The sequence below is a fragment of the Salvia splendens genome, chromosome 18 (genome assembly GCF_004379255.2).
Source record: "Salvia splendens isolate huo1 chromosome 18, SspV2, whole genome shotgun sequence".
Lineage (NCBI taxonomy): Eukaryota > Viridiplantae > Streptophyta > Magnoliopsida > Lamiales > Lamiaceae > Salvia > Salvia splendens.
Window position 1 is genome coordinate 18,131,729 of NC_056049.1, and position 27,540 is coordinate 18,159,268.

The window sequence follows — 27,540 nt, forward strand, 5'->3', positions numbered from 1 at the left end:
ACCGAATTCATGGAGGGCGTGCCCCATCACCCAATTGCCTAGTCCCGGATTTTCACCTCATCGCCCAAATATGCCTCTCGCCTCAGATTTTTAACTCATCGCCCAGTGCGCTATGCACCCCCTAATAACACCGATTTATTTTAGCAAGTTTTTCTCTCTAGTGAGAAAGATCTCATTCTTCCCTAGCAACACTTCAATCATTTTTCACAAACCTTAACCAATTTTTGTAGACAAGGATGATATTAATGAATCAATAAAGCTCTACCATTTCATTTACTTCGCATAAAACAAGATCGGCACAATTTAAAGGGTATTTATCGAAATAATATCCACACACAAAATATAATTTTAAGGATCCCATTCCAAGCAGGCAGAGTCATGTTACATGAAGAGGAATGGCAGAAGGTATTTGGTACCAGTGTAGCTTCTTCTTATGGACCATCCACCTTGGCGAAGTATTAAACTAAGCTATACCATCGTCCTCTGAGCCAAAACCAGATCCGTCATCTTCCACAGACAGTTCAGCTCCAAAGCTTGACAGCACCATATTATAATGATTAGGTTGTATAGCATCAAACTTGTGGTCCATAGTATGCTGCTGGTTAAATCGACCGGGAAGCTTGGTGGAAATTTTGTAACAACTCTCACAAAGGTCGAAACCAATTTTCTCCACGCAGTCTTTGCATTTATATCTTACTCCCGTAATAGGATATATCTGTGCAGAATCAGAAAACATATAAAAAGTACAATCAGCCTCCAATAAAAGGGGCAAGCAAAATCCACATCTGGATGGTCAAAAACATGAGTACACTGTTGGGGTTTGGAGCCCCTTGCACAACGGAAGTTATGCATTCACAACCAAATCATAATTACAGATCTATTTGACCGATTATGGGATCAATTAACTACATGTTAAACACAGAATTGCATCCAAGAACGTATATAATTCATATAAAAGGAATTAAAACCTAAAACATGAATTTCTACGGTTTAGAATTACCGATCTAATTCTCCAAAGAATCGTCGATTGCTTGCACCTTCTCCATGTGATGTTCTTCGTACTCAACCACGAACCTTCTAATCTGTATCCCGAACTCAGATAATGACGTTTGGGTGGGCAAAGCTTGTCAGAATCGAAAAGGGCTTGATTAGAAAGAAGACAGAATATCAGTTTTGTCAAAAACCGATTTTTCGTCCACTCCCACAAGGGAGCACGAAAATTAACACTTAATTTATTAATAATCTCCTTTCTAATCTCCTTTTATATTGAGTTATAATGGGCCAGATTAGGGATCCATGGAGGTTGGACTTGGGCCAAACCTGTTGGACTTTTACTAATTAAATTGAGCTCCAATTTAATTTAAATCCAAACAGAATATTATTATCATCCACTATAGTATAATAATATTGACTGCCCGTCCAATCCCAAATTACAAGTAATCCGGGCTTTACCTCTTTAATTTATTATTTCCCATGTTTAAGATATAAATATCCATTAATTAATTTAACTCTGCTATTTGACTTTAATTAATTAATATCTTTTTCCAAGAGTTGTCTAGTTCAAAATCTTTATTTATTATTCTGGAATAAATTCCAACCGGGCGGGTTTCTGAATAATAAAACCTTTTTCGAACACCTCTTGAGGATATTATCAAACTGGACTCACCCAGCACACGATTCATTGCAACAACAATACTAGCACCTCTAGACATTAATTACCACTACCCAATATATCAGGATTCTTAGATTGCGAAAAATCTGCACCATTTGATAAATCAAAGTAGTGCATAATCAATATCGTATGCTCAATGTTATATCAACAATGATTAATAAATATTAATCACCGAGACCTCGTCTTTCAGTAAATAGCAAGAAAGACTTATCTCGACTGTTAGATCCTTCAGTGCTATACCACACCAGTGTCGTTTATTTCCTAAGGTAAGGAAACATGCGGACTGACAATGCAACCTTTCATGACAGGTAGCCAAAGCCTATCTAGGTTGTGATATTCTATTTATCTTCTACAAAGGACCGACTGCGTCACCTTCTGTGAACGTCGTTCACGACCAGTATACTATGTTGAAGAATTAGACTTGTTTGCTTCTTATACATTTAAATGTTTGAGATACATCTTATAAATGCACAAGCAAACATCAATGCGACAAAATTACTTCTTCTCGCCTTGGGATAAATGTGGATTGTAGAGTTTATTGTATACAAGCAATTCTATCCGTGCAACATGTTCGAAATATGCTTTTCAGTATACCAATCCTAACAATCTCCCACTTATACTCAAAATCATGCTTTCGAGTATACCCACTGCCAAAACTCTCCCACTTATACTCTAAGCAGGTCTCGGGCCATGATACATCGAACTACCGTACTTTTCACCTCATGTGTAAAAATGTTGCCATATAGGCATTTTGTGAAAAACATTCTGCCAGGTTGTTCTCTAATGATATCTTGGAAACCATAACGTCTTGCTGCGCACTTAATCCTTAATTAATTTCATACTTCATCTCTATGTGATTGCTTAGCTTTATCAGATCGTGTTTCCCTCAAGTTAGACATATGACTAGAGTAATTATAACAAAATATAATACTCATACACATACTCGGAATCACGGTCAAAGCTATTAGGAAGTTACTGAGATTAACAACTACCTTAGTAGTTTCTGATGAAAACACACTTGTAATTTTCATGATAGAGTCTGTGATGTAATCACACTCCTTCATGACTCAGTTTTCAACTCCTAACTTTAAGACATAGTCAGAGGATAACTCGATCATCAATCAATTATAAAATCGAGTCGATGTAACCTAAAGGACATAACATGGATGTCTGGTAAACTAGAGCATACCGTTTAGTCTTTTTCAAGTACTATAGTATATTTTTTACCCATCCAATGTCCTTGGCCATGGTTAAAATGATATCAAGCTTCTATGCCAACGACAAAGCTAATATCTAACTTAATACATATCATAGCATATATGAGACTTCCAACTATGGAACTTGTCTCATTCTTCGTGATCTCATTCAATGTCGAAAAAACTTGACTAGAGACCAAATAATTCCGTCTAGAAAAGGAAAAACCTTTTCTTGGAATTTTTAATGCTAAAGTGTTTAAGTATTGTGCAGATGTAGGATTCTTTAAGAAAACATACATTCTTTTTCTAGCAATCTAATGACACAGATGCTTAGAATGTAACTAGATTATCTTAATCCATCATCCTTAAACTGGGTAGACGACCAGTTTCCTACGCTAGATAACCCTCTTAGTTGTTTATCAACTTTTATAGATGTCATCATCGTAGAGTACCAAGAATACCAAATATAGTGTACTTTCAACTTTCTTGCCCTGTATTACATAACCATTAAGATGTTCCATGCAGATGGTCTCCTCAAGATTTCTACTTAAAGAAAATTGTCTTGACAATCATAGTACATACATCTTAATTTATGTAGGCTACAATAGACAATATACAGATCGACTTAGGCAAAAATGGCAGACAAGAATATAATTCTCTCTGGGTATAACCCTTTGTCATTATTCTAGCCTTTTGAGATCCATGCTTACACTTGCAGGTCCACTAGCTCCCACTGACTGAAATAGTCTATGGGTAGTATCGCAAGTCTTGCAAACATTCTTGTCTATTTAAGATTGTTATTCAGAATCTATAATCTTATCAAGAATGATTATCTGAATAAGTCATTGCGTCCTTATAGTTACAGGGATTATGTTCAAGTTGATCTAAGACTGAGTCTTAAGACTCTTTTAGACCCATGAACTTATTATGTTCGCCATGAACGCTCCCACTACGACACGACTCTTACAATCTTAGGTACAAACGTTGATTTTCTTAGTGCATAAGTTTCTAATGATATGACTTCTTGGTTAAGATGGAAAATAGATATTCTCATTATCTAGAGAATTATCATGTTTGTTAGGCTTGTAGTTCTCATCATAATCTTCATCAAAGAATCTAGTATTTGTGTAAACAAACACATATCTTGCCGTGAAGATTATAGAACCTGTACATTTTCTATCATTTGGGACAACCTTAAAACATACATCAGTACACAACTCCAATTACTTGGATACCTTTTCCAAAACATGTCTTGGAATAACTCCACACCTTGAGATGTGCTGGACTAAACTTACTTCTAGTCCACAACTCGTGTGTTGTAGATGGTATTGATGTTATGGTAGTTTCTTTAAGGTATAACTCGTTGTTTCCAACGTATATCCCATCAATGATAAGGTGTTATTGAGAAAAAATGTTCACTTATTGAACTTGTCTTCGAGAGACTTCGATATCTTCTTATATGACTATCCCATTCTTTAGAAGAATGCTTGGAGTAGTCAACTAGGGTTTAACTCCCACAACTGATCTTAACTCATTTGCTCGTCTCCCATGGTGTAAACCATTGAGACTTACTAGTCTTTCTATGTTGCATCTCTATAAGTATTCTGAATCCCTTGAACCACCAAAGGATTCTAACTTTTAGTGCATCAACCAGACTTTCTTGACCTTCAAGCTATTTAACAAGCAAGTTGTTAAAATCTCGATGGTCACTTGAGTTAGACAAAATCAGTTTGAACAATTACTAAGTACTTTCTTGGCCTTAAGTCTAAGTGCCATAAATACTTTATTGTTCATTGTATAAGAAGTTGAACTGTTGTGTTAAACTCAATCTTGTTGCAATTATATTGTTTAGATACTATGATGTATAATTTGTTTTTCTATGGTACCATGATTGATATTCAATCCACATTTCTCAATAATGCAAGCATTATAAAATGAAATTGAACATCGTAGAATCATAAATGAGTTTAGAAACTGAATATAAATTCATTCTAAACAAGACTGTACCAATAAAACAAAATCTCTAACATCAAAACAAAACAATAAAGTGAGCATAAACAAATAGCTCCCAGTGCAACAACTGCCCAACTGGATGTAGATCTCTCCTTTAGAAGTTGCATTGTTATCAAAGCCATTGTCCTTCTATATAAGAGGTCAATCCGACTTACAATGCATTTTCTCTTTGCCTTTTCACCAAATATTTCTTGCATTTCTTGCTTTCAGCCGGCATTGATGACAATTCAGCTCTTCCCTCTTTCCATTGCTAGTCTTCTGTTCAATTGAACTAAGACATGGGAAAGATGCAGCCTTAATGAATTTGTCAACTATCATGTTATCTTCCTCCAATAGTAATAAAGTGAATATAATGCCAAAGGTTTCCAACTTTTCAGTAACAACCTTCATATAATCACTTCCTATTACATTTGGCGATGAACTGAGTGTAGAAACTATTTGAGTAACTGAATCAGAAGATTCATCAAAACATTCTATCTCTTTTGGATGTTCCAATAGAATCTGGACAACGTCCTCATTGGATATTCCTTTATCATCGGTATAAACCAAGACTTGTCTCACTACTTAAAAGAAAGTAGTTTGACATTCTTCCTCAACGAACTTATCGAGTACATGCATAAAATGCATTCTCAAACTTTCTTTGTAGAATTTTGTCGAGGAAATGGAGGACATGAATTAGTGAGTACAAACTTTAAGTTTTCAGCAATGAGAATCTTATCCATTTAATATTTCCAGTCTACATAATTTTGGCATTCGAGTTTGATTTCTTTAAGGTTCACAAACATTATTAAGAATTTGGCTGAGAAGAAATAAAACTATTTATCGTATACTATGCTTAATACATAATCGCAAACAACCACAAAACAATTTATGTATTTCGCAACTGTGAAAAACCAAAATATGTACGCCTCTAGGGAGGTCATACAAATTCGGATTCCAACAATTTCCTAGTCGCAATACCGACGGATAGTCCAGAGACCACTAAGGTGGCATGACCGCCAAATATTGCCTAAGCTTTTACCCTAAATATTAGCATCTAGGAATTTTATTTTTGTTTTGATACTCCTTCTAGGGAAGGTCGTACGCCACTAACAAAATTCCATAGCTATCTTATAAATATGTTTAAACACATGAACTTGCAATTTCACAGGATTATGGCTCCCACTAGGGTGGGTCGCGATAATATTAGAAACTCGCTTCTAGTTTAAACAATTTACTATTAAGAAGTCTAATCTTATGAACTTGCTATTTCGTAGAATTATTGCTCCCACTAAGGTGGGTCGCGATAATATTAGAAACTGCTTCATATATAAACCAATTTATGGAGACCATATACAACACACTGTTGTAATTATCGCTTAGTCATTTTAAACATGGTTTTTGCATAATTATCACATAACCAGAAAAGGCAGATAATCCACTTAAACCAGATTAACATCAAATAAACAGATAAATCTATTTACTTCATGGTAATTAATCACACTGGATAATTATTGAAATTATTTAATAAATCTAGGGAGATTTAAATAAATAATTAATTCCTTATCTTATTCAAACTATGAATTTCAGATTTGATAAATTTATCTTGGATAATGACTATCCAAATTAATTTAGGATTTATCTAGATAGAGTTGAATCTATCTAAATCCTTTTTGGGATTATTCTAGATTTTATAAGAATAAAATCAAATCCTTAAATTCAAGATAAGACTGATCTTGGATTATCATTATCTAAATCATACTAGGATATTTCAGGATAGAAACAAATTTATCCAAATCCATAAGATGAAGATAAAATCCAATCACTCTAAGATTTAAGAAAATCTTAGATTATTTGGATAAGAAACTAGAATATATCATACTATCTATTAGGATTTATTCTAGATAAAATTAACTTTATCAAAATCCAATTAGATAAGGATTATCATGTATTATCTTAATCTAAATTTATCTAGGATATTTTCTAAATAGAAATAAATCTATTTATATCCATAAAATTAGGATAACTAGAATTAATATCAATTAATTCAACTAGGATTTAACTAGATAGAACTAAATCCATCTTAAATCCAAAAGATAATTACAATACTGGATTAACAATTATCTAAATCTTTTAAGATATATTCTAGATAGATATAAATCTATCAATATCTATAAGATATAGATACATTTAATTATCTAAATCTACTAGGATATTTTCTAAATAGAATTAATTCTATAGATATCCACAAGATAAAGATAAACATGGATTTTAATTATCCAAATCTACTAAGATATATTCTAGATAGATATAGATCTATCAATATCTACAAGATATGGATAAACTTAATTAATATTTATCTTAGTCAATCAAGGATTCAACAAGATAGAATAAAATCTATCTAAATCCATATGATAGAAATAAATTTAATTATTCATTCCAAGGGTTAGGAAACCCTAATTAATTTTGAAAATTTTGTTGAGTCCGGGAGACCACCGAAGCCATGGCTCCCACTCAATTCGAACCCCGCGCAATTGCTGATCGGAACTCCACCGTCACAGCACTTCGAACAGCCCTATTCGCACAGCTTGGCTAAGTTCCCAGCTCGGCCAGCCTACTGCGCTTCTGCTATAGCTGCACGAGATCGCCCTGCTGCCACTGGTGATTGATGGGGTGCGTACTAAACAAGCCCAAGGAAGAGTATGAGTTCGGCATTACCAAAGAGTTCGGCCTCAGCCTACAGCTCGGTAAAAGCCAACCTATCAAGCTCTGCTCTCAGGTCGGCATCAAGCTCTACTCTCAGATCGGCAACCAAAGCAGGAGTATGAGTTCGGCATTACCAAAGAGTTCGGCCTCAGCCTACAGCTCGGTAAAAGCCATCCAATCAAGCTCTGCTCTCAGGTCGGCATCAAGCTCTACTCTCAGATCGGCAACCAAAGCAGTTCGGTCTCAGTATTCGACCGAACAAGGAGTTAGTGGACCCATACAGGATGTCCAACACACCCACTACCACGTGGTGTCAACTCAGGCCACGATCGTAGGCCATGACCTACGCTACATCCACGATCTTAGGCCATGACCTACACGACATCCACGACTTAGGGTGGTGATGCAAGCCACGATCTTAGTTCAAGATATAAATAGAACTTAGATCAGATAGAAGAAGGTTAAGCTCTCTAGAGATAAAATAGCAAATAGCAAGTTTGTATTTGTAAGCTGTAGAAAACAGATCAAGCAATACAATCTTGCCCTCCCTTCTTCCCGTGGACGTAGATTTACTTCAGTAAATCGAACCACGTAAATTCTTTGTGTCGTAGTTTTCATTCTCTACCAGCAATTACTAACATCAGAAATTCGCGGATCCATCACTGGCGCCGTCTGTGGGAAACAGAGAACAAAATTTGTGATAAAGCGAATTTTTGATCCATTTTTTTCCACCCAAAAAATGCATACCAGATCGCAGAGTACCCGTATTCCTGCCCGTGAGAACCAGGAGGAAGCCAATCCATCCCATAGGTCTGGAAAACAGCCTAGGGATAAATCCACCACCAGTTCTCATGGCGAAGGAACAGGCCGCTCCAAAAATCGTCCCACTGAGTCTTCCCAGCAGCCTGATTTGAATGAGGCTGTCAAGCTGTTCTTGGCTGAGAAGCAGGATGAGTTCTTAGCCTTCCTGCAAAAGAGCCAAGAGCCGAAGACGAAAGCGGAGGATTCTCCTTCCTCATCCAGACATGAAAGTCACTACCGCAGTAGTGCCGTGTCTTCCAGGAAGAAGAATCCTCAACCCCGACATATTCCTGCTCTTCCTCGGTACCGGAATCACAGGAGAACTCAATCTCCTCCATACCGACGAGATATCGGATTCGCCGTGTACGGAGCACTGAAGACTCCGTTCTCGGACGACATCACCCGAACTCCCCTACCACAGAACTACCGAACTCCGTCGATGACTTACGACGGGCTCGTGGACCCTCACGATTTCTTGGGGCGCTATCAATATAACATGGCGAACCAGGGTCTCAACGAGGTCCACATGTGCAAGCTGTTTCCCGAGCTGCTCATCGGGAACGCGAGAAGGTGGTTCGATAGCCTCCCCCAGGGCAGCATCAGATCTTACCGAGATCTAATGGATGCCTTCCACAGGAGGTTCTTTCAGAAAGCGGAAGCCCGAATCACTTCGGCTCAGCTGCTTTCCATTCGTCAAGGTCGCGACGAAAAAATCAGCGACTTTATGACAAGATTCCACAAGGAATGCCTGCAAGTAGACGATCTCAACGATCTGCTTGTCATCTCGGCATTCCAAAATGGAATCCTGCCCGGAGCTCTCTACAGGAAGCTCGTTGAGTGCGGTCCGCAGACAGCTCAGGAAATGTGGGACATTGCGGACCAGTACTCCCGGGCCGATGAGGCAGACCGTCGCAAACGGTCGTTAGACAGCTCATCGTCCCGAGGAGACAGGAGGAAGCCCGATCATAGCGATCAGGGACATCCTCGCCGAACTCCTTTTGGCGATCAGGGACATCCTCGCCGAACTCCTTTTGAAAGGATTCAAAGGACCCCGGTGCAAGACAGATTGGGACCCCGTCTCAATCCCGAGAAGCCGCCCGCTCAGTTCGTACCGCTGAACAAGCCGAGAGCGGAAATTTTCGAACTACACTCTGACCTGTTCGAAAAGCCAAAGCGGATGACGAAATCGGCCGCGCGCCGACCCCAGGATAACTACTGCTCCTACCATCAAGACCACGGTCACGATACCGAGGAGTGCAGAAACTTGGCTGCAGGTATCGATGTTCTTGTGAGGGCAGGGACATTGAAAAAATACCAAAGCAAGCAGTCAAAGAAGAATAAGAAGCAGAGAGGTGCGAACTGCGCTCCTCAGGATCCGAAAAGGCAGCCGGATCCCGAAGACGATGACGAGCCGCAATATGATGGAGTAATCCTGACTATTGACGCTCTCCCTGCCGGGAAGACCAAGTCGTCCCTGAAGTCAGAGCGCAGGGGCTCCAATCGAGAGGAGCCAACGCATAAAAGGCTGAAGCAGGACGAAGTGATTACGTTCTCGGATGCTGATCCCGTCCCGGCCATCTCTCCTCACCAAGACGCCATTGTCATCCAAGCCGGAGTGGCAAACAAACTGATCCACAGGGTGTTTGTGGATACAGGAGCGTCAGTCAGCATTCTTTTTAAAGAGTGCTTCGACAAACTAGAAGTGGACCCAGCTCGGCTCAGCCCGGCTCCGCATCCCCTGAAGAGCTTCGCCCAGGAGGACACCCGCCCTGAAGGTATTATCAGCCTTCCGATCACGGTGGGGAAAGCGCCTACTAGCTCCAGTACGATGATTGAGTTTTTTGTGGTGAAAGCTCGGTCCCCGTACAACGTCATCCTGGGAAGAGACTGGCTCAACACAGTTCGGGCCATTTGCTCCACTTATCACCTCACCATCAAGATCCCTACTAAAGGAGGGATAGCGGTCATCCGAGGTGACCAAAAGAGAGCAAAGGAATGTCTGCAAATTGCGCTTAGAAGTGCCGAGCAATCAGATCGGCACCACCAAGCATAGCAATCACAGCAGCCGGAGTCAGAGGCAATGACCGAAGTCATACCGGAGCCGAATTCGATGACAGTTCAGCTGTACGAAGACGATCCATCCAGAACGGTTAAGATCGGCTTCGCGGGAACGCCTCTACTTCGGGAAAAAACCATCCAGCTCCTCAAGGAGTACAAAGACGTCTTTGCATGGTCTCCGTTGGACATGACCGGAGTGCCCCCCGAGGTAATCACTCATCGTTTAAATATTGATCCTTCGGTCCGGCCGATAAAACAGAAGCAAAGACTCTTTGCGGCAGAACGAAGTCAAGTCATCCATGACGAAGTCCGTCAATTATTGAAGGCGGATGTGTTATTCGAAGTGAAATATCCTTCGTGGGTGGCCAATCCTGTCATGATCAAGAAAAAGGAAGGAGGATGGCGGATGTGCATAGATTTCACCGATCTAAATAAGCACTGTCCCAAAGATTGCTATCCCCTTCCGAACATAGATAAAAAAGTAGAAGCTCTGATAGGCTTTGAAATTTTTTGTTTTCTTGATCTATACAAAGGATACCATCAGGTTTTAATGGATGAGATTGACGCTTCAAAAACGGCCTTCATTACTGATTTCGGCATTTTCGCTTATAAAAAGATGCCATTCGGTTTAAAGAATGCCGGAGCCACTTATCAAAGGATGGTAGACAAGCTTTTTCGGCACCTGATTGGAAAGGAGGTCGAAGTGTATGTTGACGATATAGTCGTCAAGAGCAAAAGCACCTCGGAGTACGAGCACAACCTCAAGTCCACTCTCAACGTGCTCAAGAAAGCCAACCTCAAACTTAATCCCCAAAAGTGTACCTTTTTGGTAGATTCGGGAAAGTTTCTGGGTTGTTGGGTTTCAAAGGACGGACTCAAGGCAAACCCCTCAAAAGTTCAAGTCGTTCAGAACATGGCAATGCCGAAGTCCATACATGACGTGCAAAGGCTAACCGGATGTCTAGCCGCACTGAATCGATTCCTTTCCCAAGCAGCCGAAAAGCAACTGCCGTTCTTCAAGGTGTTGAAAAAGGCACCAAAGTTCGAGTGGGGAGCCGAGCAGAAAAAGGCCTTTGACGAGCTCAAAAGTTATCTAGCCGAGCTTCCTATTCTCTCTGCTCCAACCGAAGCCGAAGTAATATTCTTATACTTAGCGGCATCGGATCAAACCATCAGCGCGGTGCTTGTACGAGAAGAAGGCCTAAAGCAGCTTCCCATCTATTTTACAAGCCGAGCATTAAGAGGTCCAGAAACCAGGTATCAACCTCTGGAAAAGATTGCTCTAGCATTAGTAAATGCAGCAAGGAGACTGCGGCCATACTTCTATGCTCACAAGGTATGCGTCTTAACTGATCTGCCACTTCGGCAAGTGTTGACCAAACCAGAAGCATCAGGCAGAATCGCCAAGTGGGCTATAGAGTTGGGAGAGCACACAATTGAATATCTACCTCGGAAAGCCATCAAGGGACAAGCCTTGGCGGATTTTCTTGCAGAAGCGAAGTTCGATCAAGCAATTCCCGTTATTGCCGAACAGAAGAATTCTGCCAATGCCGAACTAGCACAGCCCTTGGAATCCGAAGTAGAGCCGCCGGACTGCTGGAGCGGATTCGTAGATGGAGCTTCAAACAAGATGGGAAGTGGAGCTGGTATTTTACTTGTCGCTCCCGACGGACACGAGGTAACCTACTCCCTTCGTTTCCTATTCCCCACTACTAATAATGAAGCCGAGTACGAAGCCCTCCTGGCCGGACTCCAGTTAGCGCAAAGTCTGCTCGTCAAATCTCTCAAAGTCCATTGTGATTCACAAGTCATAGTAAATCACATGTTGGGTACAAGTGAAGCTCGTGACGAGAGAATGAAGAAGTATTTGGACAAAGCGCAAAGCATCAGCCGAAGTTTCTCCTATTTTCGGATAATCCGCATTCCCAGAGCGGAAAATAGCCGAGCAGATGCCTTAAGTAAATTGGCCTCAGATCCGAGCTCAAAGGCGGAAGAATTAATGCATCGAAGCATTGATGAAGCCGAGGTACATTCAGTATCCAGCTCGCCGAACTGGATGACGCCGATCTTGCAGTATCTGGATCAAGGACAATTGCCCGAGGATAAGAGAGAAGCTCGGAAGATCACGTGCCGAGCTCTTCGGTACGAACTTCATGAAGGAGTCCTCTTTAGAAAGTCTTACCTCCAGCCGTTATTGCGGTGCGTAGGACCAGAAGAGACGGACTACATCCTCAGAGAAGTTCATGAAGGATCGTGCGGTAGCCACATCGGAGCCAGAGCTTTAGCTAAAAAAGTTCTGAGATGGGGATATTATTGGCCAACCATGGTACAAGAGGCAGTGCAGCTCGTCAAGAAGTGTACGAAGTGCCAAATTCATGCAAATGTCCCAAGGATGCCGCAGACCGATCTATACACTATGCAAAGCCCTTGGCCTTTCATGCAATGGGGCATAGACATAGTGGGACCACTTCCTCAAGCTCCTCGGCAAATGAAATTCCTTATCGTTGCCGTGGACTACTTCACGAAGTGGGTGGAGGCTGAACCATTAGCTACAATAACGAGCTCAAAGGCATTGGACTTCGTCTGGAAGAACATAGTGTGCCGATTTGGCATACCCCACATCCTCATCTCGGATAATGGGACTCAGTTCACCGACAAGACGTTCAAGAATTGGTGCCAAGAGCTGAACATTCAACAGCGGTTCACTTCGGTCTCCCATCCCCAAGCAAACGGACAAACGGAAGTAACGAACCGGATTCTGGTGAAAGGGTTAAAGGCTCGGTTAGAACAAGCCAAAGGACAATGGGTAGAAAATCTCCCACAAGTCCTATGGTCCTACCGAACTACACCCAAAACCTCCAACGGTGAAACTCCGTATAGTCTGGTGTACGGCACTGAAGCCGTAATTCCGGTGGAGATCGGCGTACCCAGTCCCCGAACTCTAAATTTCTCCTCAGAAATGAATGACGACGGACTGAGAGCAGAACTAGATCTCGCCGAAGAAAGAAGAGAATTGGCGTGCATAAAAGCAGCCAAGTATAAGGAGCAAGTAGCCCGGTATTATAACCAAAGGGTGAAAAAGCTTCAATTTCAAGTGGGAGATCTCGTCTTGAGAAACAACGAAGTAAGCCGAGCAGAAAAGCTGGGCAAACTCGAGCCCACATGGGAGGGTCCGTATCGGGTGTCAGAAGTCCTCGGCAAAGGGTCTTATAAATTGACTCACATGTCAGGAGAACAAGTACCCCGAACATGGCACGTCTCCAACCTCAAGAAGTTCCACTTGTAAGAGACAAAAGTCCGGTCAGTCCGTCTCGTGTCTAGTTCGGTCATAGGGGTATGTGTTTTTATTTGTTTGTTTTTTACTTGTACCTTTTACTTGTCGTTTTTTAAAAAAAAAGGGTTTAAAGTTTTTTTCCTTCGTCCTTTTCATTTTTTCTCTATGTGTTTTGTCTCTATGTGCTTGTCGTCTCTTACAAATGGTACCAAGGTATATCGTTCTTTAAAGACTGATCTCCTTTTTAGATCGATTATTAAAGACTATTGTGAGTCCAAGCTTCTACGGAGGATATAGGACCACAATTCAGCTTAACAAGCAGTCCGTCTGAAACGAACTGCAATAAGCCAACGATTGTGAGTCCAAGCTTCCAAGGAGGATACAAGACCGCGATTCAGCTTAACAAGCACTTCGTCTGAAACGAACTGCAATAAGGGAAAGTCCGATCCACGCGATAAACCTCGCCGAATTAGGACGACCAAGTTCGGTCAAAGAAGTTTACCTCATAAGACCGGGGACGACCATGTCTAGTCAAAGAGGTTTACTGCATAAGACCACTTCGGTTAACAGGGAAAGTCCGATCCACGCGATAAAACTCGCCGAATTAGGACGAGGGAAAGTTCGATCCCGGCGACAAAAATCGCCAAATTAGAACACAAACCAAGTCCGGTCAAAGATGTTTATTTCATCAGACCAAAGACGAGTCCGGTCAAAGATGTTTATTTCATCAGATCAAAGACGAGTCCGGTCAAAGATGTTTATTTCATCAGACCAAAGACGAGTCCGGTCAAGGATGTTTATTTCATCAGACCAAAGACGAGTCCGGTCAAAGATGTTTATTTCATCAGACCAAAGACGAGTCCGGTCAAAGATGTTTATTTCATCAGACCAAGGACCAAGTCCGGTCAAAGAAGTTTACTTCATAAGACCAAGGCCCAAGTCCGGTCAAAGAAGTTTACTTCATAAGACCGAGGACGAGTACGATGGAATTTTTTCGCTAAGCTGTAAATACAGTGTTAGAAGCGAAAACAAAATTTCATTTTTCAAATCTTGTTCGGCATACAACTTAGCTACCCTACAAAATGGCGTTACGCTATTACAAAGGACTATTCTACTGTCCAGGGTTGCTGAAGTTAAGCCACCTATCTGCAAAATCCTCTGGAAGCCGAGTTCGGTTGTTCCGAGCAGATGAAGAATAAGCAGGTCGACGAGATGCTATCCTCGACCCAACGCCTCTTCCCCGAGCCCGAGAAGTCCTAACACCTCGGCGATGAAGAGTCTCTGCAATAAGCATCTGCTGATCTTGCTCGCTCATAGTCACAACTCCTCGGCGAATTTCAGTCCGTCCCTGTCTTGACGATTCCGGTTGCTCCTGAGCCCGTTCTCGTCTTGACGTTTCCGGCTGTTCCGGAGTTCGTTGTTGGCTGGGAGTAGGATTTTGAACAAGGGAACCAGTGGTTTGATCTGGAGTGCGAGCATCTGTTGGCGCGATATGCCGAAGGAATCTTTCTATGGAGGGGCGCCGAGAAAGAACAATGTTGTACCGAGAAGCCCAACGCCGCAGTGATGTCACAACTTGTTGGCAAGCCGGGCTCTCCAGCACATTGTTCATACGGAGTACATGATATTCCTCCCACAGTTCGTCAACTCGACTCTGAACATCTGATATGGTCATTCCCCCGCGCACACGGATGTAATCCTCATACGCAGTCCTCTCAGCAATGGCCGTATTCAGCTCGGCCTCCAGATCTTTCTTATCGGACTCTAAGTCCTTGATATCGGCCTCCAGCTTCACTAAACGAGCCAGAAGCTCGTCATTCTTCGTCTGATCGGCTATAGCTCTTCTCTCAGCTTCGTCCAAAGCCGAAGAGTACAGCCGTTTCCAGTGAAGTATCTCCATCTCCTTGGGTACAAAGCAGCTATATTAGTTCGGCAGCTGTACCGAGCAGATAGTAAAATACAACAGGAATAAAGGCAAGTACGAAAAGCTATACGAAGACAAGTGTAGAGAATTTTTCATTCACAAGGAAAATTTTTTACACTAGGGCTTCAAGGCCATTTTACAAGGAAGAAACTAGACTAAGAGAAGGGAGACGAAATCATACTCCGCCAGCTTCGTCTCCGGCTCCTCGGTCTGGTACAGCTTCTTTCTCCTGGGCTACCTCAGCCTCAGCCTCGCCTCCTGCCGGCCTCGCCTCCGCCTCCTGATCGGCTTCCTTCTCCGGATGCCCGGCCTGATCGACTTCGGCCTCCCGCTCCAGCGGCTCGGCCTCACCCTCTCCGTTGTAAGTCGAAGCGGGTGAAACGGGTCCCACGGAGGCAAAGATAGCCTCCAGGTTCTCGTCCCGATCAGCTCGACAACTCCGGACTCGGTCTGCAGAAAGCAGGACCGAAGATGAAGCGAGCTCCTCAAGGAGCGGCAGATTCTGAAGCCGAGCCGCTATCTCTCGGCTGTACAGAGGCAGCACGACATCGGCCCCCTGCTCGCCCTTATCGGCAATTAGCCTTACCAGACTACCGACAAAGGCCGAGAACTGGCTGCTCAAAAAGAGTTTCTCCGTGTAAACACGGAGAGCCTCCCCTTGGGCAACCACGGCAGCAGCATCCCTCCGTTTCGTCTGCTCCCGCTGGATGACGAGCTGGTTTTTGGCAAACTGAGCTTCATCCTGGGCCGAAATCCTAGCAGCTCTGGCCTTCTCAAAGTTAGCCTCAGCCTGTTCGGCCCGATGACAAGCAGCCGCCAACTTCCTCTGCATCTCAGCATAGTCATTGGACGCTTTGGAGAGTTCGACGGCGACGAGCTTGGAGAGCATATCGTTCCTCTGAAAATGAATAAAGAAAAAAGTCAACAAAGGGACCACAAAAAATACAGGAAAAAAGCAAGGCCAGAAAATCAAGAAGAGAATTCACCTCGGCGAAGTCCGTGGGCCATAAAACGGCTCACAGATATGTTCCGAAGGAGGCGCCAAGACCACGTCTTTCTCTGGCGCTCTCGGGGGCTTCTGGGCCTTCCCCCTCCCCTTTGCCGAAGTTGACTCCGGCTTCTTCGGATCCGAAGAGGTTTTTTGCCTTTTCGGAGTCCTCTCGGCATCAGACGCCGAGCTGGTGGTTTTCGGCCTCTCCGGCTCCTTGGACTCCGAAGATTTTCGGGTAGCCTTGTTCAGCATGTACACTGCCAAAAAGCAAGAAAGCAAGGTTAGTTTTCTTCATTAAAGCAGTAGAACATAAAGGTAAAGAGAAATCCTCACCCTCGGCCTCTTCGTCCGAAGACGAGATGTCGAACACGACGTCGCCCTTGACGAGCTCAGACTCCGTGTATTGTTTCCTAACTATGGGAATCTTGTTGAGCTCGCCATCGAGCTCGGCCAATGGTTCTAACCGAGGATGAGGAATCACGGACTTCGGCCCTCTCCAGGGGAAGCCCGGAGCCGCTGTCCTATTATAAAAAAAGAAGCGGTTTTGCCATTTCGGCCACTTGGTTTTGCAGAATGCCCTAAAAGGCTGTAAGGGGATCAAGTAAAACCAAGATCCCTTCCTTTTAAATTGGAAAAAATTAAGGATTGCCCGCAGAGACAGATCCTTATCTAACCTACGGAGTTCGGCAGCAAAAGCCGACAAGTGCCTCCAAGAATTCGGAGTCACCTGACCTAAAGGGAGTTGAAAAAAATCAAGAAGCTCTACAAAAGGTGGGGGAAGAGGGAAACGAAGCCCGCATTCTAAGCAGGCTTCGTAAACGGTGGCATAACCCTCCGGCGGGTCGTTAGCCCTATGATCATCGTCGGGAACCACCGCCTTCCCCCCAGGAAAAGAGTATTTTTCGTAAAGGGATATCACAGTATCCTTACTCAAGATACTGTGAAAATACTCTACGGTCTTCTCCCCGGATTCTTTCCGGCTAGAAGACCCCTTACCCCCTTTTCTACCGCTACCAGACTCAGACGAAGAAGAAGCAGACATGGTTCTTACTCTTTGAAAGTTTGAAGAAATCCTGAGGAAATTTTTGAAAGCGGAAGGAAATTTTTCACGCAAAAGATAGAGAGTGCAGAAGAAGCCAATAGCAAAGGTGTTCAAATGATGAAGAAAGGCGGTATTTATCAGATTTGGAAAAGATTTCAAATCATCGCACCGTTTCATATTCCACCTTTTCAGGATTCGACGGCCGGATTTTACTGTCGCATTTAATGCCGCATTTAATGCAGTCACGCGCAGGGCACGTCCCCTGACTTCAGCCTCCCCCGTACCCTTTTCCAGAATGCCGAAGTGACTCGCTTCGCCGAAGTGATTCACTTCGCTTTTCGGGGGGGGTAGTGATGGGGTGCGTACTAAACAAGCCCAAGGAAGAGTATGAGTTCGGCATTACCAAAGAGTTCGGCCTCAGCCTACAGCTCGGTAAAAGCCAACCTATCAAGCTCTGCTCTCAGGTCGGCATCAAGCTCTACTCTCAGATCGGCAACCAAAGCAGGAGTATGAGTTCGGCATTACCAAAGAGTTCGGCCTCAGCCTACAGCTCGGTAAAAGCCATCCAATCAAGCTCTGCTCTCAGGTCGGCATCAAGCTCTACTCTCAGATCGGCAACCAAAGCAGTTCGGTCTCAGTATTCGACCGAACAAGGAGTTAGTGGACCCATACAGGATGTCCAACACACCCACTACCACGTGGTGTCAACTCAGGCCACGATCGTAGGCCATGACCTACGCTACATCCACGATCTTAGGCCATGACCTACACGACATCCACGACTTAGGGTGGTGATGCAAGCCACGATCTTAGTTCAAGATATAAATAGAACTTAGATCAGATAGAAGAAGGTTAAGCTCTCTAGAGATAAAATAGCAAATAGCAAGTTTGTATTTGTAAGCTGTAGAAAACAGATCAAGCAATACAATCTTGCCCTCCCTTCTTCCCGTGGACGTAGATTTACTTCAGTAAATCGAACCACGTAAATTCTTTGTGTCGTAGTTTTCATTCTCTACCAGCAATTACTAACATCAGAAATTCGCGGATCCATCAGTGATGATCACCGCAAACTGCCGCTGCTCGGAAATGTCGCTGCCTGCAGTGTTTACTGCCGCTGCATCATCTCCGCAGCTGCGAGCCCCGCTGCATCGTTTCAGCAGCCGCCAATCGTCCTAAGCCTTGCGGATAACCCCGCGGCTCTCAGGCTCCCACTCGATCAGCAGCGCTTCTGGATCCGTATGTACGACGCTGGTGTTCCGCAAACGAAATTTACCCCATGATCCAACGCGAGTAGCCTCCATGGCGTGATTCTCACATTCCAATTTTTAATACAAGATGAATTCCATGTAATCATTACAAGAAAACAATGATTACAATATCAAATTGTTACAAGAATGTAATGATTACAAGATTATGAATCTAAATAATCATCACACATGAGAAATCAAAAAGAAATGCGCAATTAAATTTGAAACATTCAAATTCCCATCGCGTTATAAAATGCCACATCTTCTTGTTCTAGGGTTTTCGAACTATGCATATTATAAACATATAACAAACAACGAAAACACATAAGATCATGCAATTCACATAACATGAAATTAATCCACATAATCAGAGCCAAAAATTGGCTCTGATACCAATTGTTGGGGTTTGGAGCCCCTTGCATAGCGGAAGTTATGCATTCATAAACAAATCATAATTACAGATCTATTTGACCGATTATGGGATCAATTAACTACATGTTAAACACAGAATTGCATCCAAGAACGCACATAATTCATGTAAAAGGAATTAAACCTAAAACATGAATTTCTATGGTTTAGAATTACCGATCTGATTCTCCAAAGAATCGTCGATTGCTTGCACCTTCTCCACGTTATGTTCTTCGTACTCAACCACGAACCTTCTAATCTGTATCTCGAACTCAGATAATGACCTTTGGGTGGGCAAAGCTTGTCAGAATCGAAAAGGGCTTGATTAGAAAGAAGACAGAATATCAGTTTTGTCAAAAACCGATTTTTCGTCCACTCCCACAGGGGAGCACGAAATTAACACTTAATTTATTAATAATCTCCTTTCTAATCTCCTTTTATATTGAGTTATAATGGGCCAGATTAGGGATCCATGGAGGTTGGACTTGGGCCAAACCTGTTGGACTTTTACTAATTAAATTGAGCCCCAATTTAATTTAAATCCAAACACAATATTATTATCATCCACTATAGTATAATAATATTGACTGCCCGTCCAATCCCAAATTACAAGTAATCCGGGCTTTACCTCTTTAATTTATTATTTCCCGTGTTTAAGATATAAATATCCATTAATTAATTTAAGTCTGCTATTTGACTTTAATTAATTAATATCTTTTTCCAAGAGTTGTCTAGTTCAAAATCTTTATTTATTATTCTGGAATAAATTCCAACCGGGCGGGTTTCTGAATAATAATACCTTTTTCGAATACCTCTTGAGGATATTATCAAACTGGACTCACCCAGCACACGATTCATTGCAATAACAATACTACCACCTCTAGACATTAATTACCACAACCCAATATATCAGGATTCTTGGATTGTGAAAAATCCGCACCATTGATAAATCAAAGTAGTGCATAATCAATATCGTATGCTCAATGTTATATCAACAATGATTAAGAAATATTAATCACCGAGACCTCGTCTTTCAGTAAATAGCAAGAAAGACTTATCTCGACTGTTAGATCCTTCAGTGCTATACCACACTAGTGTCGTTTATTTCCTAAGGTAAGGAAACATGCGGACTGACAATGCAACCTTTCACGACAGGTAGCCAAAGCCTATCTAGGTTGTGATATTCTATTTCTCTTCTACAAAGGACCGACTGCGTCACCTTCTGTGAACGTCGTTCACGACCAGTCTACTATGTTGAAGAATTAGACTTGTTTGCTTCTTATACATTTAAATTTTTGAGATACATCTTATAAATGCACAAGCAAACATCAATGCGACAAAATTACTTCTTCTCGCCTTGGGATAAATGTGGATTGTAGAGTTTATTGTATACAAGCAATTCTATCCGTGCAACATGCTAGAAATATGCTTTTCAGTATACCAATCCTAACATACACTCCAGGTAATATTTATCTACAACATTTTCCACCCAAGGTGTTCACGAACCACTCAGTATCTTTTACCATAGAATGCAGAACTCTTTCTTCTTCTAAGGAACCAATGAGCATAGATATGGGAACAATGCTTGCCTGGAGTATAAAAAAGCTTGAATCTATAATTTCAACATTCTTCAAAAGGTCTATTTATCTCTCTCACAAATGTACATATACCATGAAATTCAAACATTATGCAAAGCCACCAATCTACTAGAAATCTGAAAAGAGACATGAAATGAAATACTAAATGCCACATCATGTACAGACAAAGAGAGTGAAAGGATATACCCCACAATAATCACAACCAACCCCAGGGTGAAAGTTGGCCCAGCCAGAGGGCTAAACCAAAGCTTTGGCACTTTCCTCCTGTTTTCCTGCTGAACCTAATAACAATAATGTAAAAGAAAGATGTGATAATGATAAAGTTGAACTATCAAACACGAGATATAAAGATTATAAACATGGCAGCATACTTCCAGATGGACTATGACTGTAGCTATGGGATAAAGATTCTTTCCTTCCTGAATATTCTTCAGGAAAATATTCCTCAAGGAATTGATGTAGTAATAAGCACACGCTAGGAATCCCTCTTGGATGTGAACTTTGGCACCCTGGGCATCTATAGATACTATCGTCTGGTTGAATACATGACTAACAATCAGTGTTGTTAGGGTCGCGGGTCGGTCCGGGGCGATGAGGCTGGACCCCGGGGCGAGGGACCCACGAATCGGGGCGCAAAATTATTTATTATTTATATATTAATAATAATAATGATTAAAGATAATTCACTATAATATAAATACTTATATTTACATAACAGGAAAAAAATATTTTTAAAGTTCAATTTTGACATTGGGTAGAAAAGAATTATTGGAGGAATTATAATCAAGAGGAATTATAATCAATTTAGTTATTATAATATTTAATTAATGGATTTTATAATAGAGTCATTTGGAAAGAAAGATTGGAAGAAATAATAAATTATTATTTTATTTCTCTTCATTTAAATAAACATAATTATTATTTTAAATCTTTTCATTTAATTTATAAAACAAATTATCAAATAAACATATAATTATTATTTTATTTCTCTTCATTTAGTTCATAAAACAAAATTAGGTAAATGAAAAGCTCCATAATTAGAGATTGGGGATGTTCTAAAGATTACTAAATTAGCTTTATATAAACCTAAAATTAATTATAAATATAAGGAATTAATAAAATATGTTACTTATACAAATAATAACAATAGAATAAACAATAATTGATGGAGTACTATAATTATATTTTAACACGTTCTAGGAAATCTTAAAAATACAATGAAAGAGAAAAATAGTCAAAAAGTAGTTTCGTTTCCCAATGTAAACTGATCAAATTGACCCTCTATTTCTCTCTCTCTATCCTGTCTCGTCTCCCCTCCCTCTTCTTTTTTCTGTGTAAAAGCAAAAAATCTGCAGCCTACCGGCGAACCAGGGCGGACGGCAACAGGCAAGCCCCCGCTCCGCTAGTTCCGTCTCTCGCTCCAGTCGCCCGACCGCCCAGAGCGCGCCCCGACGGCGCCCCACGTATCTTGCTCGGCTCACCCATGTTGGGGCTGAAGCCGGCCTCGATCATGGCGACCCGCGCCCCGGGCGCGTTTTGACAACACTGCTCACAATAAACTGCAAAACAAAAGACATCGAAAAATAAAACAATACTCTTCCTGACATGCATGTAGAAAATACCTGAAATGCTACCATGACCACAGTTAAGAACAATAGAGGGATACAATAGTTGTTTGCAAACAGCACATTCTACATCAGTTACAAGGACCTTTTTAGTACTTCTCGAGATAGAGTTGGCATCATTGGTAGTAGTTTGAGAGCTTGACGTTGGTTGGATACTTGTATTTGCCTTCAAGCAAATTTATTTGTGAAGAATCTTTAATGGATAGATGATTCTCCTTCACCTGTGGCATCTTGGGCGCCATACACTCCACTTAATTGAGATTCAATAATGTTCCCCTCAAATTGCGGTGATGCATATCAATCTCCTTTTCTTCTTCTGCAAAGATCACAAAGAAGAGCATTCAGCTACTATTCATGGTAGTGTAGGTTTGGAGTTCATTAAAATGCATGAATTAGTACCAAGAAACATAAAAGTGAAGGAAGAGATGAAACATAATGCTTCATCCTAGAATCACCCCCACAGCTTATCTAATATACTTATATATTTATGGGATAAATGCCTTAAAAGTCACAAACTTTGCCCAAATTCTGGTTTTTCCCACGACCTTTAAAATTGGCGTATAAAGTCACCAATTTTGCCGGGTCTGCTGGTATCTCCCAATGACTCGACCCTGTGTTTTCCGGCAACTAAGTGTCCTATGTGGCATGCCTGAATGTTGACGTGGATGACATCGGAAAATCGTAAAACTACGTCGTTTCTAACACCTAAAACGACGTTGTTTCATCCCTCACAATCGCTTTGCTCAATCGCGCTTGGGGCGTGGGGCGGTCAGGGCGCGGCTGTAGTCTCCCCAGCCACCCTGGGCCGAACGATATTCATGGGGCGAGACTAGGGCGAGCCGGGGCGGTTGGGGCAGCTGAAGCGCACGCGGGGCGATGTGGGGCGTCGGCTGTTTTATGCTCTGAATTCCGGCGTATTTAATAAAGAGGGAAGAAGGATGAGGAAGATGAAGGGATCACTCATATTCTACGTTACAATTTAAGCACAACTTTTTGTGTCTTAAGTAATCAATTATTTTAGGTCTACTAAATAATAAAATAAGTCATCTCTCTGTTTCTCTCTTGAAGAAAGCATTTAGTACACTCTTCCTTATAGGTGCCTACTCGCCCTACTGGTAATATTATATATTTATTTATTGTCTACTGATAATATTATATATTTATTTATAGTATTATGCTTCTAGGAATTTCGAACAAGTATTTCTCTCTTACTTGGTCTCTAAAGGCACATGCTGTTACACTTATACACTTATACTACTAAGGAAATTTATACAAAAAATCAATTGCATGCACTACAAATTAGTATAAGAAACAGCAAACACCTATATAACTATATAAAATATATATTAAAAATAATGCAGTGGTACTAATTCTATTTTTTAAGTATCGGTCGCCCCGATTCGTGGGTCTCTCGCCCCGTCGCTCACGCCCCTAAACAACACTGCATCAAACGCTACTCTTCCCTTCTCTTCTCAACAATGTGGCCCAATCGGGGAAATGGATGGTGCTCGCGGCCACTATTTGGATACAGGCCTTTCATGGGGACTAACCTCGACTTTTTCGGCCTAGTCTTCGGAGCTCAAGTCGGTTTTGGGGGTTTCGGCAGGTACCAGCTCAAATATCTCGCCACCGCCTCCGACCTCGGCAAGTCCTTGGGTGCTTGCGGCCACTATTTGGATGCCGCTTTGGGCAGTAATGAGTTTGCTGCCGCGGCGATGGGGCTCGTCGGCTACGGCGCGCAAAGGCTCGTCGTGCTAAAGTGATTACGCTGCCGTATTCGGTGGTTAGTTGCTTTCTCTTTTCCCCCAATTTGATAGGTTTTGCTGATCCAGCTCCAATTCTATATTATCGGTTGCAGTAAAATGCAATAATGCAGTCTAGTATCTCGTACATTACAAATTCGATAGTAATTGATTAGGTTGTGGATTGATCTGGAAATATTTGATCCATGAATAATATTGCCCTCTGTAAATGAAATTTTTTATCACGAAATGAATGCCAATGTGTGTTGTGTGTGCGTTTCCCCCCAATTTTAATCAATTTGATTGAATTGAAGCCTAAATACAAACTGTGCTATTTATACTTTGCTTGTTAGCTGGTTGCAGCATCTGTTGGTTCAACACAGTCTGCTTTGTTCTGTGCATCAAGAATTTCCCCTCTGCAATGCCGTTCGCGCTCTCCCTCACCGTCAGCTTCAATGGTGTAAGCGCTGCTCTATACAACCTCGTAGTGAAGTCTATCGATCGTTCCTCATCAACTGTGTATCTCCTTCTCAATGCCTTGATCCCCTCTTCATATCCGTCGTGGCTCTGATTCCCGTTCCTCGGGCTAAATGTGCTAGCTTTCTTCACAGGCTATTTTGTTTTTAAAATTTATTTTTATTTTAAATTTATATTTTTTTATTTTATTGCACAGTCAATAATGGTTGACCATGTCAGCCGCCACGATCCGCCACGTCAATTAAAAACGACACGTCAGCTCACTCGTTCGCCGGAAAAAACCATCATGGGAAATCGGCGACTAAATGCAAAGTTGGTGACTTTATACGCCAATTTTAAAGGTCGTGGGAAAAACCGGAATTTGGGCAAAGTTAGTGACTTTTAAGGTAGTTATCCCTATATTATTATTGTGCTAGCATCAGTGTTTTTAGGGAAGCAAGGTGTGACTGGGCGATTATGAAAAAACCGGGGTATGGGGTGACAGGGCTACATGATTACTCAATTGGCTTACAATTAGGTAACGTTGCATCAGTGACGTTTAAATCCGCCAACGAAATGTTCTTTGAGCCTTCGAACTCCCGATGTAATCACTTTGTCGCAAAAGTTGCATGTAAGTTTAATCTGGTATCCAGATCAGTTTTTGCATATTTCCTAGCTGGGTCTTGAGACATTTTGTATAAAAATGATATATAGAAAGAAACAATCATTTATAAGTTCAACAGTAAAATGTAAAAAGTTTCTAAGAAAGTTTATAGTAAAAGGTAAAAAAGTTTCTAACAAAAAATTCAAAATAAAAAAATGCAGGAATGAGAATGTCAGAGAATTACAAGTAGTTTTCAAAAATATAGAGTACTTATGGAGCCAACAACACACCAACCCCTACGTGTTACGCAACAAATAAACAATGCATATTAAGCGGCGACATTGATTGCAAGTTCAGAAAACTAAAATAAAATTATATAGTTACAAAACAGTTCTACAAATCCAAATGTACCCAATATCTCTAAAACAATTCTTTACAAAAAAAACACATACACAAACTCCAGATAAACTGAAATTTCATGAATCCCCATAACAAATGATGCTCGTACCCGTAGATAAACCTTGAGAATCTGGACGTCGAAGAGAGTGGTGGCTGAAGAATAAAGTGATTTTGCTTTTGCTGAAGAAGACCCACGCCGAAGGAGTGGTGGCTGATGAAGAAGAAAGGAGAAGAAAAAAGAAGAAAGAGGAGAGGAGAAGGCGGTTGAATAGAAGGGTTGGTGTAGGTTTTCCATAAACAAGAGTATGGGAAGTTGGTAAGTTACCGTTTTTTGATTTATTCAAGGAAGAAGATGAAGAGTCATCAATATCTAACCTAAATCGGCCCGTGACCCAGGCGACCCAGGCGCGGCCCCACCGTCGCTCCACGGATCTCGCACGCCCCCGCCGCATCAGGGCGATTACATGCTCGCTGTGATCGCCCCGCACCCGAGCGCGCCTGGGTCGCGATTTTCACAACAATGGACTTTATACGCCAATTTAAAGGTCGTGGGAAAAAACAGGAATTTGGGCAAAGTTAGTGACTTTTAAGGCAGTTATCCCTATATTTATTATTGTGCTAGTATCAGTGTTTTTAGGGAAGCGAGGTGTGACTGGGCGATTATGTAAATGCCGGGTCGTGGGGCAACAGGGCTACGTGATTACTCAATTGGCTTACAATTAGGTAACGTTGCATGTCTCAATTGGGTAACAAAATCGGCTACATGATTACTCAATTGGCTTACAATTAGTAAACGTTGCATGTCTCAATAACTCAAAATAATCTGTTATATGCATAAATCAAGCCAATCTTTGCCACTTCCGGGATCCAACACTGTCCTTAATGCACGAGACAGGCTATATTTTTTCCGGCCAAAATAGCACAAAGTAAATATGCACCATCGAAACTGGCTCTGTGGATAAACATGGAATTTACTGTCCTAAAGAATATGGTTATGGACAGAGGGGGAGAAAGTACACAGAAGGCACAGCTTTGCAACTCGTTAACAGGTAAAAAATCAGAGGAAGATGCTTATTTGAAGGAAGAAAACTAATTGGCCAATTTCATAGCATGTCAATGAAAAAAGTTCCTTTTGTCCCCTTGCTATCGAACTGGACAGCATATCTCATGAAGTGACTCAGAATTATCACAAATTAAATATAAGAAGAAGTTCAAACCTGCAACTTGTTTTGCCCTTCTTTTGTATGGCAATGGATATAACTTGAGGAGTAAAAAATGCAACAATCCACAGCTTCTAGGAAAATGATTATACGGGTTGCGACAGACGGGACAATGAGAGTGCATGAAACTGTCCATGGCTTTAAATGTACACCAAAAGCAAGAAATGTGACCGCAAGCTGAAAAATGGTAACCAAATAAGAACAATGTCTGCAAACAAAGAGAACTTTCAAGAGGAAAAACAAGTTGCAAGCTTGTTCCTACACAAAATAGCAGCTTTCAACTACAACAGACACACCTAAAACCACAGGCTTGTACATGATATCCCTGCAAAATATAAGACTTACACAATTAATCACTAAACAACAATCGAAATGCAGTAAAATTGATTTCTCTCATTATCTATTCAAACAACCCTAAACAAAAAATCGATATTAAATCCTAAATCGCATCCCCAATCCATTTTATGGCCGATTTCTGAGCAACAACAATTTATCAATTTATCACAAACATGGAGCGTTTTGTTCCGGAATTAGATTTAATAGAGACCAGAAAAAACTTACAGGCAAACGCAACACTGGAATTCG

At 41.5% G+C, this 27,540-nt stretch overlaps 1 pseudogene; it reads right to left on the minus strand.

Annotated features, from left to right (window-relative positions):
• Positions 1 to 295: 295 nt before the first annotated feature.
• On the minus strand, positions 296 to 27,536 carry LOC121776841 (annotated as a pseudogene).
• Positions 27,537 to 27,540: the final 4 nt, after the last annotated feature.